Consider the following 13,603-nt stretch of genomic DNA (forward strand, 5'->3'; position numbering starts at 1 on the left):
ATGGACCGAATGATTTTGATGGCCCAAACTTCAGTTCTGGCTCTCATGGGCGTGACTTTGATGTTGGACGTCGTTCCTTTGGGCCACACCTTGATGGTGATTCTTTGGGCCACACCTTGATGGTGATTCTTTGGGCCACCCGTATGGTGGGCTTACTTTCCGACCGCGTGGGCCTAGTGGGTTGGTTTGATCTCGGTTAAATGATGATCATATTCTGCCTGGGCCCTTTGCTAATTGTGTAAATGTTGATCGCTCCTGGCAGACTGTGCATGAAGCTCCGTGGCGCACCAAATCGCGTGCTTGTGTGTTTAGTGTGGATTCCTCTCCGTATGACTCGTCTCAGTTTGTTGGGATTCCCCCCAGACTTCCTGAGTTACATGCTTCAGACTATTTGGATGCTACGGCCTATAATTCCAATTTTAATACTAATGATTCTTATGTTCCATTGCTAGTCGGAAGTACGTCGTGGTGCCCAGACTCGGGGGCTACTCATCATGTTTGTCGAGATTCTTCAGATTTACATGATTCCACTCCGTACTCTGGTAAGTCCTATCTTTTAATAGGAAATGGTGTATCTACTGATATTCTCTCTATCGGGAGTACTGTTATACCTACGAAACAAAAATTACTACATTTCTCTACCGTGCTGTGTGTGCCAAGCATTCGAAAGAATTTGCTGTTTGTTTCTAAGTTTGCTACTGATAATAATGTCTTTTTTGAGTTTCATCCCTCGTAATGTGTGATTAAGGACATCCAAACCCGGGAAATCTTAATGCGGGGCCAAGTTTGTAATGGGCTCTATCATTTCTCGACAAGGTCGGATAGTATGACTCCTTCTGCTCATAGTGCTGCACTTCAAGTTTGCTCTTCACTTACTGCTGTGTTTAGTTTATGGCATAAAAGGCTGGGCCATCCAGCTGATAATATTGTAAAAACTGTTCTTACAAATTGTCAGATTTCTTGCAATAAAAGTCATCTCGATAGTGTTTGTGTAGCTTGTCAGAAAGGTAAATCACATAAGTTGCCTTTTTCACCCTCTAGTACTAAATATGTTGATTTGTTTGAATTGGTTGTTTCAGATTTGTGGGGTCCAGCTGCTGTTCCTTGTGAAGGGAATTTGTATTATGTCTCTTTCATTGATATGACTAGTCGGTTTACCTGGGTCTACTTGATAAGTCGTAAATCTCAAGCTATAGAGTGTTTTGGTCAATTTCAGAAGATGGTTTTCACTCAATTTGGAAAACATATCAAGCAATTTCAAAGTGCCTGGGGAGGTGAGTTTCGTGCATTCTCCTCTGTTTTAGCCAATCAGGGGATTCTTCATCGCATTACCTGCCCTCACACGTCTGAACAGAATGGTGTTGCTGAGCGTAAACAAGACATATTGTGGAGATTGGCCTCACTCTTCTGGCTCAGGCTAATCTACCGATGACTTATTGGGGTTATGCGTTCTGTAATGCGATGCATCTTATTAATCGACTGCCCACGTCAGTTCTCGACGGGAAGGCCCCGTTTCATAGTCTGTTTGGTCGTGCACCGACTTATGATCATCTTCGTGTGTTTGGTTGTTGTTGTTTTCCGCACTTGCGTCCGTTTGGTAAACACAAACTTGAGTTTCGGTCTCAGCCCTCTACGTTTCTGGGCTATAGTCCGCATCATAAAGGGTATTTTTGCCTTCTGCCTGATGGGAAGGTTATTATTTCTCGCCATGTTGTGTTTGATGAGGCTCGGTTTCTGTTTCCACTATCTTCTGCTACTGGTGACAAGTTGCCTCTAAACACTACTACCTATGTACCAGTTATGCGGTCTGTTATACCTACCGAGGATCATTCAGCTCCTATGTCTGCTATTGAGACTCCTCTAGCTAGTTCTCCTGGTGATTCCTCTGCTATGTGTAGTGCCTCTCAGCATAGATCTCCTTCAAGTTCTGCTGTTCCCGAAGAAGTTCCGTCTCCGATTTTTCCTACTGAGTCTCCTACCATTCTTCTTGTCCCAGCTACTAATACTCATGCTATGGTAACCAGGTCTAAAGTTGGAATCTTTAAACCTAAAGCCTTGTGTGCAAACAAAGTTGAGGTTGAGCCATGTTCTGTTGAGGAGGCTCTTGCTCATCCCGACTGGCGCTTAGCAGTTCAAGCTGAGTTTAATGCTTTGCTGGCTAACTCGACCTAAGAGCTTCGTCCCCTTCCTCCTGGCCGGAAGGCAATCGGTTGTAAATGGTTATTTAAGATCAAGAAGAATCCTGAGGGGACAATTAATTGACGGAAGGCACGATTAGTTGCCAAGGGGTGCTCACAGGTTCCTGGCTGTGATTTTACGGAAACGTTCAGTCCGGTAGTCAAACCTGCTACAATTCGAATCATTCTATCTGTTGCCGTATCTAAGGGGTGGCCTCTGCGGCAGGTTGATGTCAATAATGCCTTCTTGAATAGTGATTTAACCAATGACGTGTTTATGCAGCAACCTCCTGGGTATGAGCAATCTGGTTCAAATGGTGAGAAGTTTGTCTGTCGATTGACTAAAGCCTTGTATGGTTTACGCCAAGACCTCGCGCCTGGTTTGAAAAGTTAAAACAGTTTCTTGTTTCTGCTGGGTTTCTGTTGTCAAAATCGGATGCGTCATTGTTTATTCGATCCTCTTCGGATTCTACTCTCTATGTTCTTGTATATGTCGATGATATTGTTGTCACTGGCAGTTCATCTGATGAAATAGCTTGCTTTGTTCAACAGCTTCACAACAAGTTTGCCCTGAAGGACATGGGTGAACTTCATTATTTTTTGGGGATTGAAGTAAGTTGATTTTCTTCAGGTACACTTCATTTGTGCCAACGCAAATACATTCGTGAGCTTCTTGCCCGGAGTTCTATGACTAATGCCAAAAGTGTTCATACACCGATAGTGAGCTCTTCTCTGTTGTCAAAAGATGAAGGTGAACCTCTTGCCGATCCAACTGAATATCGTAGCCTAGCTAGAGCTCTTCAGTACATTGTTTTGACACGACCAGATATTGCATATGCTGTTAATCGGGTGTGTCAGTTCATGCATGCTCCCACTTCTGTTCACATGGTCGCTTTAAAACGAATTTTATGGTATTTATGTGGTACCATCTCTCATGGTCTACTTTTTCAGAAATCGTATCGGCTATCTCTAGTCGGTTATGCCGATGCAAACTGGGGACTTGATTTTGATGATCGTCGATCTACTACGGGATATTGTGTATATTTTGGTCACACACCTATTTCTTGGTGTTCGAAGAAACAACAAGTTGTTTCTCGGTCTACGGCTGAGGCTGAATATCGGAGTTTAGCAGCTGCTGCTAGCGATGTTACGTGGCCGGTCTCGTTGTTAACAGAGTTAAATCTACGCTCGGCTGATAATCCGACGATATGGTGTGATAATTCTAGTGCTGTTGCTGTTGCAGCTAACCCAGTTCTGCACTCTAAGTTCAAACATGTTGAACTTGATCTGTTTTTTGCTCGAGAGAAGGTGGCTAGTGGTGAGTTGGTTGTCGGTGAAGTTCCCGCCTGTGACCAAGTAGCAGATGTTCTCACTAAGCCATTGTCTGTTTCAGCATTTACTCGGTTTCGTCATCTTCTTCGGGTTGTTCCAGTTAAGGAAGCTGGATGAATGTTATAGTATGAGATTACACATGTGTTTAATGTGTAGTTAGTTAGGAGGTTAAGCAGCTAGTGAGCTGGTAACAGCTTTCTCAAAAGGTTTCTCAAATGTATATATACGTATACTTGGACACTATTCCATCATGCGATTTCAATAAAAAATTGAATACAGTCATTTGCTATTTCTTGTATTTCTTAGTAAAAGAATCTATTAGCTTACTAGGTTCCTATCAACTTCAAGTAACCATTCATAGCCAAGACGGCTTCTTCTTGTACTGAAAGCTCTGAGCATGGCCATGGAGTAATGAGATTGAAGAAGGATAAGCTTGGCTAGTTTGTAAATATAGGCAAAGAGGGGTAGGTGACAATTGTTGACAATGAATTATAAAATATATAGCTTTTTCACCATTTTCATTGTTAGGTGGGGCTTTCCAAGAACATGTGAACTGCAGATATCCTTTCACAAATTGACATTTATTGATGCAATGAAGACTTTGAATTCTATTGAATAATATTGTTCATAGACAGGGCCTGCCTAATTTATGTATTTTATTAGATATCAAAATAAACATAATAATCACGTTTTCCATGTATATTTATGTTTTATGGCTTACATAGTTACATGTAGTAGTAGAAATATAAAATAGATATGGGGATATTTACCTTGCTGACAGGGTAAATTTACATAAACATAGTGAATTCATATAAAAACTGCACTACCGCTCTTCTGAGTTGAATTTGTTCCAAGCTTCCTGACATCAAGAAGCAACAAAAAGGTTAGCTTACAACTTACTATCGGTGTCCTTGATTTCTAAAAGCTCCTATCAGTTCTCAAAGTGTCACGAGTAAACAGACCTTTAGAAGATCAAAGACTTTTTCACAAATGTACTTCTGCTGAATACTTGCACCCCGTTACTGTAATTTTTCGGGTTGAACTCAAAGAGTGGCTTTTCTGTAAGCTTTCTTTACAGCAGCTTAAGTTATGACTTCAGTTAGTGGAATAGGATGCCAACCACTGTCAGGGCCAGGGATCTGTGGTAAAGAAAGTTCTTAGGTTTTAAATAATTTCTGATAGAGCTGTAAATTGTGAAAACTAAAGATATGATGTCAAGTCAAGATAGGGCACCAAACTACATTAGCAACAAGAAAAATAGATAGATCAATAATTCGAGTGAAAACTGATGATGGTAACCTAGGCATCAAGCCAATAAAATGCCTTGGTAAATAAAGGAATTGATGATAAATGCTCGGCTGAAAAGATATTGGATGCTATAACATACATATTGTAAAGTTGAAAGCAAGGCACGCAGGTTCCCTTCTTTCCCACTAGACCACTTCTTGACATCAGCATTTTAACTCCCCTAATCTGAATCCATCGCCAGAATGGAGTTACGGAGTATTACCGGAGTTACCAATTTATTTATCAAATATTTTATTTCATCTAACGTTCATATTTGGAACCAATTAAAATCAAACATATTGTCCCTTAAACGTACTTATTTTTCTCGACATATTTTACTTGAATTTATTACTCGTCTCAATATACTTAATTTCCTTGTATCAACGTATCAAAGATAATCACATATTTACATGTCATGATAAATATCATTCTCTTGTCATTTCTTCATAAACATAAATCAGGTAATTCATTATATCAATATTTTATGCATTTAAAAATATAATTCAAGTTACACTAACTTACCTCGTTGCTTGTTAATGTTTATAATTTCATTAATCCAATATCTTTTCTTTTCCACGTTCAAGTCTCGTATTCGAGTCATCCGGATCTTTATAAATAAATTTGATCATCGTTTTCATTTATTTTATGTTCTAATACATTCAATTAATGCTCTAAATAAAATTACCATTTTACCCCTAAACTTTTAATTAATGACGATTTCATCCTTAGGCTCAAAAAATAAAATTCTTGCAATTTAATCATTATTTCCAGCTGTTATTCTCATACAAATTCATAACAACCCATGAATTCTATAAAATATCATAATTTTCCATAATTTTAACACTTTTCAATTTAATCCTTAAAACATGTTTTTCCCGATCTTGAACTAAATTAATAATTTCATTCAATTTTGAAATTTTAAATAATAAAATAATCCATTTCATGCAAATTTATCATTTCTAAAATTTTTACAAAATTGTCCATAAAGTTTTACTTTAATTCAATTTAGTCCTTGAGCCTAAAACATGCAAATTAGCCATGCTAGCTTAATATTCATACATATTTTCCTCCTCCTCCTCTCCATTCCACATCCTTAATTTATATAACATTCTACAAGAAACATTATCAATAATTTCACTATTTACTTATATGTATATTCAAAACTGTCCATTTGCATCATAGTCACTAAATTATTTATATCTTGAGCTAAATAATGTGAAATTAAGATCCCATAATTTTTCATGAAACTAGTCTTACGTATCTTCTTAACATAAAATTTTCAGAATTCTTGGTTCATCCAATAAGTACAGTTTATTCTTTAAAGTCACCCTTATTCTGCTATCTGATAGTTTTGACCCTTCTTTACTAAAAATTAATTATCTCATTGTACAAGATTTGGATGATGTTATTGTTTGTTTCTATTAAAAATATACTAATTCAGGTTTTTAAACATATAAATTTAAGAACCTAACTATTTTTCTCCAATTTTTTATGATTTTCCAAAGTCAGAACAAAGGAACCCGAAATCATTCTGACCTTGTCTCACAAAATTTATTATATCTCATAATTCACAATTCCATTGCTTACATGGTTTCTTCTATAAGAAACTAGACTTAATAAGATTTAATTTAATATTTTATTCATTCTCTTATTCGATTTATACATTTTTTGGGGATTTTTGAAAGTTAGACTACTGCTGCTTCCCAAAACTGTTTTAGTGGAAAATGTTAATTATTAAGTTTATAACACCCTTATTTCCTTTCTCTACAGTATTTCCCACCACTTTCTCTTATTTCTCTTCACTAATATATCAAGAACATAGAACCATATATAAGAAAACTCTACTTTAGCTTCATTTCCATGCTTTTTCAATAATATCAAACTTAAAAATACATGTAAATCTTAATGTTCTTACCTTGTCTTATTGTTTCCAATCTTTTAACTTTATTTTCTCTCTCCTTCAGCTTCTATTTATTGAATCTAACTTGATATTCTAGCTTTCCATAGTCTTCTTATTATTTTTCTCTCTTGGTAACCATGAAAATTCTTTTGATTTCTAGGTGAAAATGGTGAATTTTTTATGGAAGGACTAAATTGTAAAGAATGAGAAGTTTCTTTCTTCTCTTCTCTTCTTTCTAACGTGGGATGCATGGACAATGATGGAGTGTGTGTGTATTCCCCCCCCCAAACACACATATATATACACTAAATAAAATAATAAAATCATAAAATATCTTATTAAAATATTAAATAAATAATAATTATCTAATTAAATAATTATAAAATATCACCAACACCACCATTACTTTCTACATTTCTCTCTCTTCCAATTGACCATTTTGCCCTTTGTGATCTTTTGAAATTCCATTCTTGAGTCATCACTTAATTTGGTAAAATTGCAATTTAGTCCCTCATAATTCTTCACCTATTCAATTTAGTCCTAATTCATCAATTTTTCTTGGTTTCTAGATCATTCCACCCTTCAAATATTTTCACTATTAGTCCTTCAACTTTTTCATATTTACACTTTAATCTCTCATATTTTGAGTATTTACTCTTGGGCCACAAAACTTTTCTCACTTTTACAATTTAATCCTTTCTTGAATCATTATGTCATAATATACTTCCCAGTGACATAACTCAATTTTCCTCTTCTTGTCACTTTATTTCCTTATTTTACTATATTAAGGATAATATTTTACTGTAGAAATTTTCAGGGTGTTACAAGCATCTAGAATTTCTGCTAATAGTTGCAAAGTGCAAAAGTTAAACAAGACAGTTAGTGGACAATGCAAAGATCTGTAATCATGAGATATATCATAGGCCTGGACAATGGAAAATACATTTCTTTCTACTTGCTCTTTTTGAGCAAGAAGATCACGCATACTCTTTTCTTCAAGAGTTTTTGCCTGCAATTAGAAAAACTTCATGTTATTCTGCTATCCATATATAAGCATTAGAAATTTTGTGAGAGAAGAAATCATACTGCACACTCAGCCATTCGTTGATATCTCTCTATTCTAACTTTACACCTTTAAGCAGGTTCTCCTTCAATCCCTTCATACACAAAAAGAAACTTATTCATTATTAGAAAAGCAAACTAAAATGTTTTCTCTTTAACTGATCTTATAAAGCAGTGTGTCAAAAGGATCCATCTAATAATTAAAAAATAAAAACTACCACTATATACAGAGGCATATGGGACTTGTAAACCACCAAAAGTGTTGGCGCTCTAAAAATGTTGATCTTGTAGATCTGCGAATTAAGGTCCACTTAATTGCTGCCTCGGACATGGAATTCATTAAAAAAATAAAAATTAAGGATAATCTTACAGAGGATGAAAAGCTTGTTCTTATTCCACTGTTTCTAGAAGTGGAAAATTTATGTGACATAGACCGTTCTACTCGCTCTCTTGCCTCAAAAGCAGCCCTTTCAGCCATCGCTTTTTCCACAGCATGCTTTCAAGCCTCTGCAATTACCCTCTTCACAGCAGCACGTTCTGCTCTGAGTCTAGCCTCCATAGAAGACTTCTCCCTAGCTTCTGCACATGCCTTCTCTAATCTGTCATGTGCCTCTACCATTGCTCTTTGACGAGTTTCTATAGTTGCTCCCTCTAGAGCAGCCCTTTCTACCTTCTCATGAGCTTCAAGAACCATTCTGTCAATTGCCATCCTATCTTTTCCCCTTTTCCTTTCCCTCTCCCTCTCTCTTTCTTCTATTGTTCTAAGATGTTCATTTTCCAGTTCTCTTTCCCTTTTCATCCTTTCAACCTCCTCTTCAGGTGTAAGGTTGTCGTCAATATTCTTGTCGTTACTTTCTATGCTTTGGCTTATCTTAATGTGATGAAAGGTTCCGCAAATGTTTCTTTTAGCCATCACAGATGCCTTAGCAGCTTCTGATTTCCTTCTAGTTTCGAAAGACTCTTTCATCGTTTGAGCTGATACATACTCATCCTTGTCTTCTTCTAGATGTGAGGAAACCTGAGCCTCCTTGATATTCCTTGCTCTCTCCCTCCATTCATAAGAAAATTTCAACCCCTGCTTGTCACTTTCAGAGTCTCTTCTAGGGGCATTATTAATATTCTTAGCATTTCTTTGACCTATGTCAATTCTAGCTTCACTAGTTCTCTTCATGCTCTCATTTCCGGGACATAGGATGGAGATATCATCCTTTCTAAACTGGTTAACTTCAAATTCCAAGTTAGAAGGTGACATTCCTGATGCTTTGAACTTCCCATCAACATCTCCTTTCCCCATTGCTTCTGGATTCTTTTCACTGCATCTAAATACAATCTCTATCTTTCCATTTTCTAAAAGAATGAACTCTTCAGTTTCTTCCAACTAATCACAGTTTTGATCATCATTATTTCCAAACAATTGATTTTCCTGATGTTTCTTGCTATAATCTAGTTTATTTAGCACATCAGATGCCCCATAATGCTCTCCCTCCACATGTTGATGAGTTCATTGAGCAATTTTCTATTTCTTTCCACTTTTATCTCTTTCAATTTACTGGTACACATAGTTTTCTCCCTTTAATTCTTCAATTTCTTCTTGCTCAACTACTTTTTGTTTCAGTTGATCTTCCGTATCTGGGACCTCTTTCGCTTGTTTTCTATAATATTTTTGCTTGATTGCCTCCTCTAACATTTTCTCAATGTCTTCGTTTTCACAAGCTGCTTTGAGCCCTTTGTTAATCGCTTCTTTTTCATAAGGCTCTTTTAGTCTATTCACTGTTTCCTCCTTTAGTTGTCTATTCACTGTATCTTCCTTTTCAAGAGCATTTCTCATTCCTCTCTCATTTTCTTCCTGCAAATGTGCTTGTTTTAGTCTTTTCTCATTCTCTAGCTGTTCAAGAGTCATTCACCATATCTCACTTTCATCTAGCTCACACACCTCCTTCTCTTTCTTTTCTTTTTCTTCTCGTTCACAAGTTTCATTCAATTTCTTTTGATGCGTAGTTGAGAGCACAAAAAATATCCTAATCCTTGTAAAATAGTAAAAATAACAGTAAAGAGGAAGTAGGGTCGAATCTTCAAGGACCGGATTGTACGAATGCTCGTTTCTTGAAATCCTGGACAATTTCTTAACAAAGAAAACTCGCATTCCTAAAAAATAAAAACAGAATTAAGATTTTCGATCTGGAAAAAAAATAGAATTTTAAGTTGAATCGAAATTGCAAAATTAAATAAACTGCGAAAATTAAAATAAAGAATAAAAATAAACAGAGTTTGGGAAAAGAGAAAGTTTCTTATGTGGCGAGATTCCAGCCTCCGATTCTCTCGGTCCGCCTTGGGTTTAGTCATTGGCTTTTAAGTAACCCTTCTCGAGCAGGATAAGCCAGTTATAGTGGAAGAGGACGCCTACGAGTACCAACTCCAATGATTTAGACTTAAAATTTGGATGAGCCTGACTCTAGCCAATAATTGCTTTTGTGGGACTATCTTCTGCTAGATCATCACTTCCCAACGGCGAATTCCACGCCACTTTATCTCTTGGACTCGCCAACCTCTGACGCAGAAAGCCAACGAACCGACTGTGCAACCTTCCCAAAACGTATAAAGCGGCCGTTCCTTACACAAGTTGAAAAGATCACCTATTAAGGGACATGGACGGAAGCGTCAGCCCCGTATTACGGAGAAGCGATGAATACCCTATTGAGAAGGCTAAGCAAGGGTTCTAAGCCTCATGAACCTTTTTTGGGAAATTTCGACAACCTTTGACTAGATTGGTTTAGTGGCTCATGAATTTTGGGGAAGAAATAAATATAATAGAAATGAGATTTTTATTGAAGAAAATATGGAGCGAACAAAAGACAAAGTTTTTAGGAGAAGAAATATTTACAGAAAAAAAAGATGTCCAATATGTGCCATTTCATCCCCTATTTATCGTACTAGAAAACCTAGCCTAATCCTAATTAAATTCTAAAAGATAAATATAAATAAATAAAGATAATTAAAGATAGATAAAGATAAATGAAAATAAATCCTAAATTTAAATCTAAATAATTATCCTAATATAATAAAACATTAAATAGAGTCTTGTGCTATAAAATCTCTTCTTTAGCACTTTTGCCCTTATGTCTTCCATACTTGCATTTTTGGCACCACTTTTTTCCCTATGTTGCATGTTGACGCATTTCATCTTTAATTTCACGCTTTTCGCCCCCAAATTTCCTATTATTTTCAATTAAGTCCCTACAAGACAAAGAACCATAAAATAGCCCAAATTAGTAGGACATACTCCAAATAAACATGCAATTAGCACATAAAAAAAATGATTTCTAGAGTATTATCAAACTCCCCCTACTTAGCCCATGCTTGCCCTCAAGTATCGTTCGTGTCCACTGTGAAAATTAAATCCTGCCATGAAAGAAATACTACTCCAAAGTTTTATAAAAATTAGTCAAAATGCATATGAAAAATAAAGAGAACCCTTAGCTTGCTTTAAGTAAAATTTGAAAAAAGTATTCCAATTAACACACACAAAAATTAAGATCAACTTGAATTATTTCATAAAAATTAGGTAATTTACCAAACCTATCAAGACACATTATTTATCTTTCCCTTTAGTCCCCAAATTTTATTAATACCTCATTCTCTTCTTTTTTTTTCTTTTTTTTAATTTTATTTATTTATTTTTACTTAGGAATATATTGAGCCTTTTGACGTGAAGAGAGATGACAGCCAAGGCCCAACACATTCCTAATTTTTATTTTTTTTAAGAACACATCGAACCTTTTGACACGAAGAGAGATGACAGCCAAGCACCTCACCCCGGTTACTCATCCCAACACATTCTTAAAAATTAATTTCGGTTAGCGGAGTTTTACCTAACACGTCACACAACCTTTTGACATGAAATAGGATGACAACCCATGCACCCTACCCCAGTTACTTAGCTAGTCACGTCTTAAGCTACACTCATAACCACGGAAACATTATTGTTAAACGAAATTTTAATTTTGGAGGACTTAGGAAAAACAATCAAGTGTAAAAAATAAGTTTTAATAACCACCTTAATAGTCATGAACATATTTTAAGCATGCAGTTGTATTAAGTGTCCTCTTTATATTTAGACTTAATCAAATTTACTAAAAGTAAAATAGGGTTAACTCTATTAATCAAAATTATTCAGCCTAAAGAAATAAAACAATGGAGATGTGATCAAACAGGCAAAATTATAACTAACTCAGTAGACAAAAATCATGCATGTGGGTCAAACAGTGGGCAAGTTGTGGTCAAATTCTTGGGTATGAAAATAGGCAGAATATTCTTTAAAAAAAATTATATGGACAGCAACAACCAAAGCAACAACAATAAAAATAAATCAGCATCTAAAACGAAAGAAATAATGAGGAATGTCCCCCTACTTAAAACACATAGTCCTCGATGTGGAATAAATAAATAAATAGGCAGAAGAAAAGTTTAGAAGAACTCCCCATGTAATTACTGTCATTCGCGCATTATGGTAATGAGTTCTTCCTATTGTTGCTTTGGTTTACCTAGACAAAAGAAGAGAATTTTATCAACATCCAAAATAAAATAAAATAAAATAATAAATAGTAAGATAAAGTAAAATAAAAAAATAAAAAAATTTGGGTTGCCTCCCAATAAGCGCTTGTTTAACGTCGCTAGCTTGACGCCTCAACTAGTATAGGGGATGTTCCAGCTGAATTCTTTCATTCGTATAGGTTTGGAAATTCTCCTTTTTTATCACATCCACCATATTTGGGTTTAATTGTTCTTGCACCTCTTTCCTTGGTTTCAAATTTTCCTCCAAGGGGTTGATCCCTTTTAAGTGAGCAATGGTTTCATCATTCTCCAAAAATGTGAATTTGAGATGTTTGAGAAGTGGTTTTAATTTCGGATCTGATGCTGATAAGTTAATTATGCCGACACAGTTTACGTCCAAGACTTCACTTGGGTGACTAATAGTGCCATAGACGTTCAACTTCACGATCTCCCCATTAAACTCTATCGTGAGGGTTCCGCTTCGTACGTCAATCTTAGTATTTGCAGTACTAAGGAAAGGTCGCCCCTACAAGATGTCTGAAGACCCAGGAGCATTATCCTCTTCCATTTTTATCACATAGAAATCTATAAGGAAGATAAGTCCGTTGACTTTGACTAATACGTCCTCGAGGACTCTTTCGGGATGCACAATGGACCTGTCTGCCAATTGAATGATAACACCTGTCTTTCTCAAAAAACCCACGTTAAGTGATTCATATATAGAATAAGGCATTACATTTATTGAGGCCCTTAAATCACCAATAGCTTTCTTAATTCCTAAATGGCCTATTTTGCATGGTATTGCAAACATGCCCCTATCTTTACATTTTGTTGACATTTTTCGCTGTAACACTGTAGATACATTCTCACCAACACTTACATTTTCATTACCTGCTAATTTTCATTTGTTGGTGCAGAGTTCTTTAAGGAACTTGGCATACCGCGGAATTTGTCTGATGGAATCCAATAGTGATAAATTGATCTTGACATTTTTGAATGTTTCGAGGATCTCCTTGTCTTCTTTACCTTTCCGACACTGGTTTAATCGTCCTAGAAATAGAGGTAGAATTTTCAGCAATAGAGGTTTCGCTCGGACATGTTCTTCGTTTTTGAGATTTTTCTAGGAGTTTTCTTGGCCAAGATTCCTACCAGGAATTGGTTCCAGTACCTTTCCACTTTGCAGCGTCACTGCTTTTGCGTGTTGTCTTGGATTAGGTTCTGTTTGTGAAGGCAGCTTCCCTTGAGAGTTCAATTTCTCAATTGATATGGTCAATTCTCTTATAGATGCCTCAGT

General features: G+C 36.1%; 1 pseudogene; it reads right to left on the bottom strand.

Moving 5' to 3' along the window:
• Window positions 1-4,332: 4,332 nt before the first annotated feature.
• LOC108471962 (auxilin-like protein 1) lies at window positions 4,333-9,658 on the bottom strand (annotated as a pseudogene).
• Window positions 9,659-13,603: the final 3,945 nt, after the last annotated feature.

Source organism: Gossypium arboreum, chromosome 11, assembly GCF_025698485.1.
Source record: "Gossypium arboreum isolate Shixiya-1 chromosome 11, ASM2569848v2, whole genome shotgun sequence".
Taxonomy (NCBI): Eukaryota; Viridiplantae; Streptophyta; class Magnoliopsida; order Malvales; family Malvaceae; genus Gossypium; species Gossypium arboreum.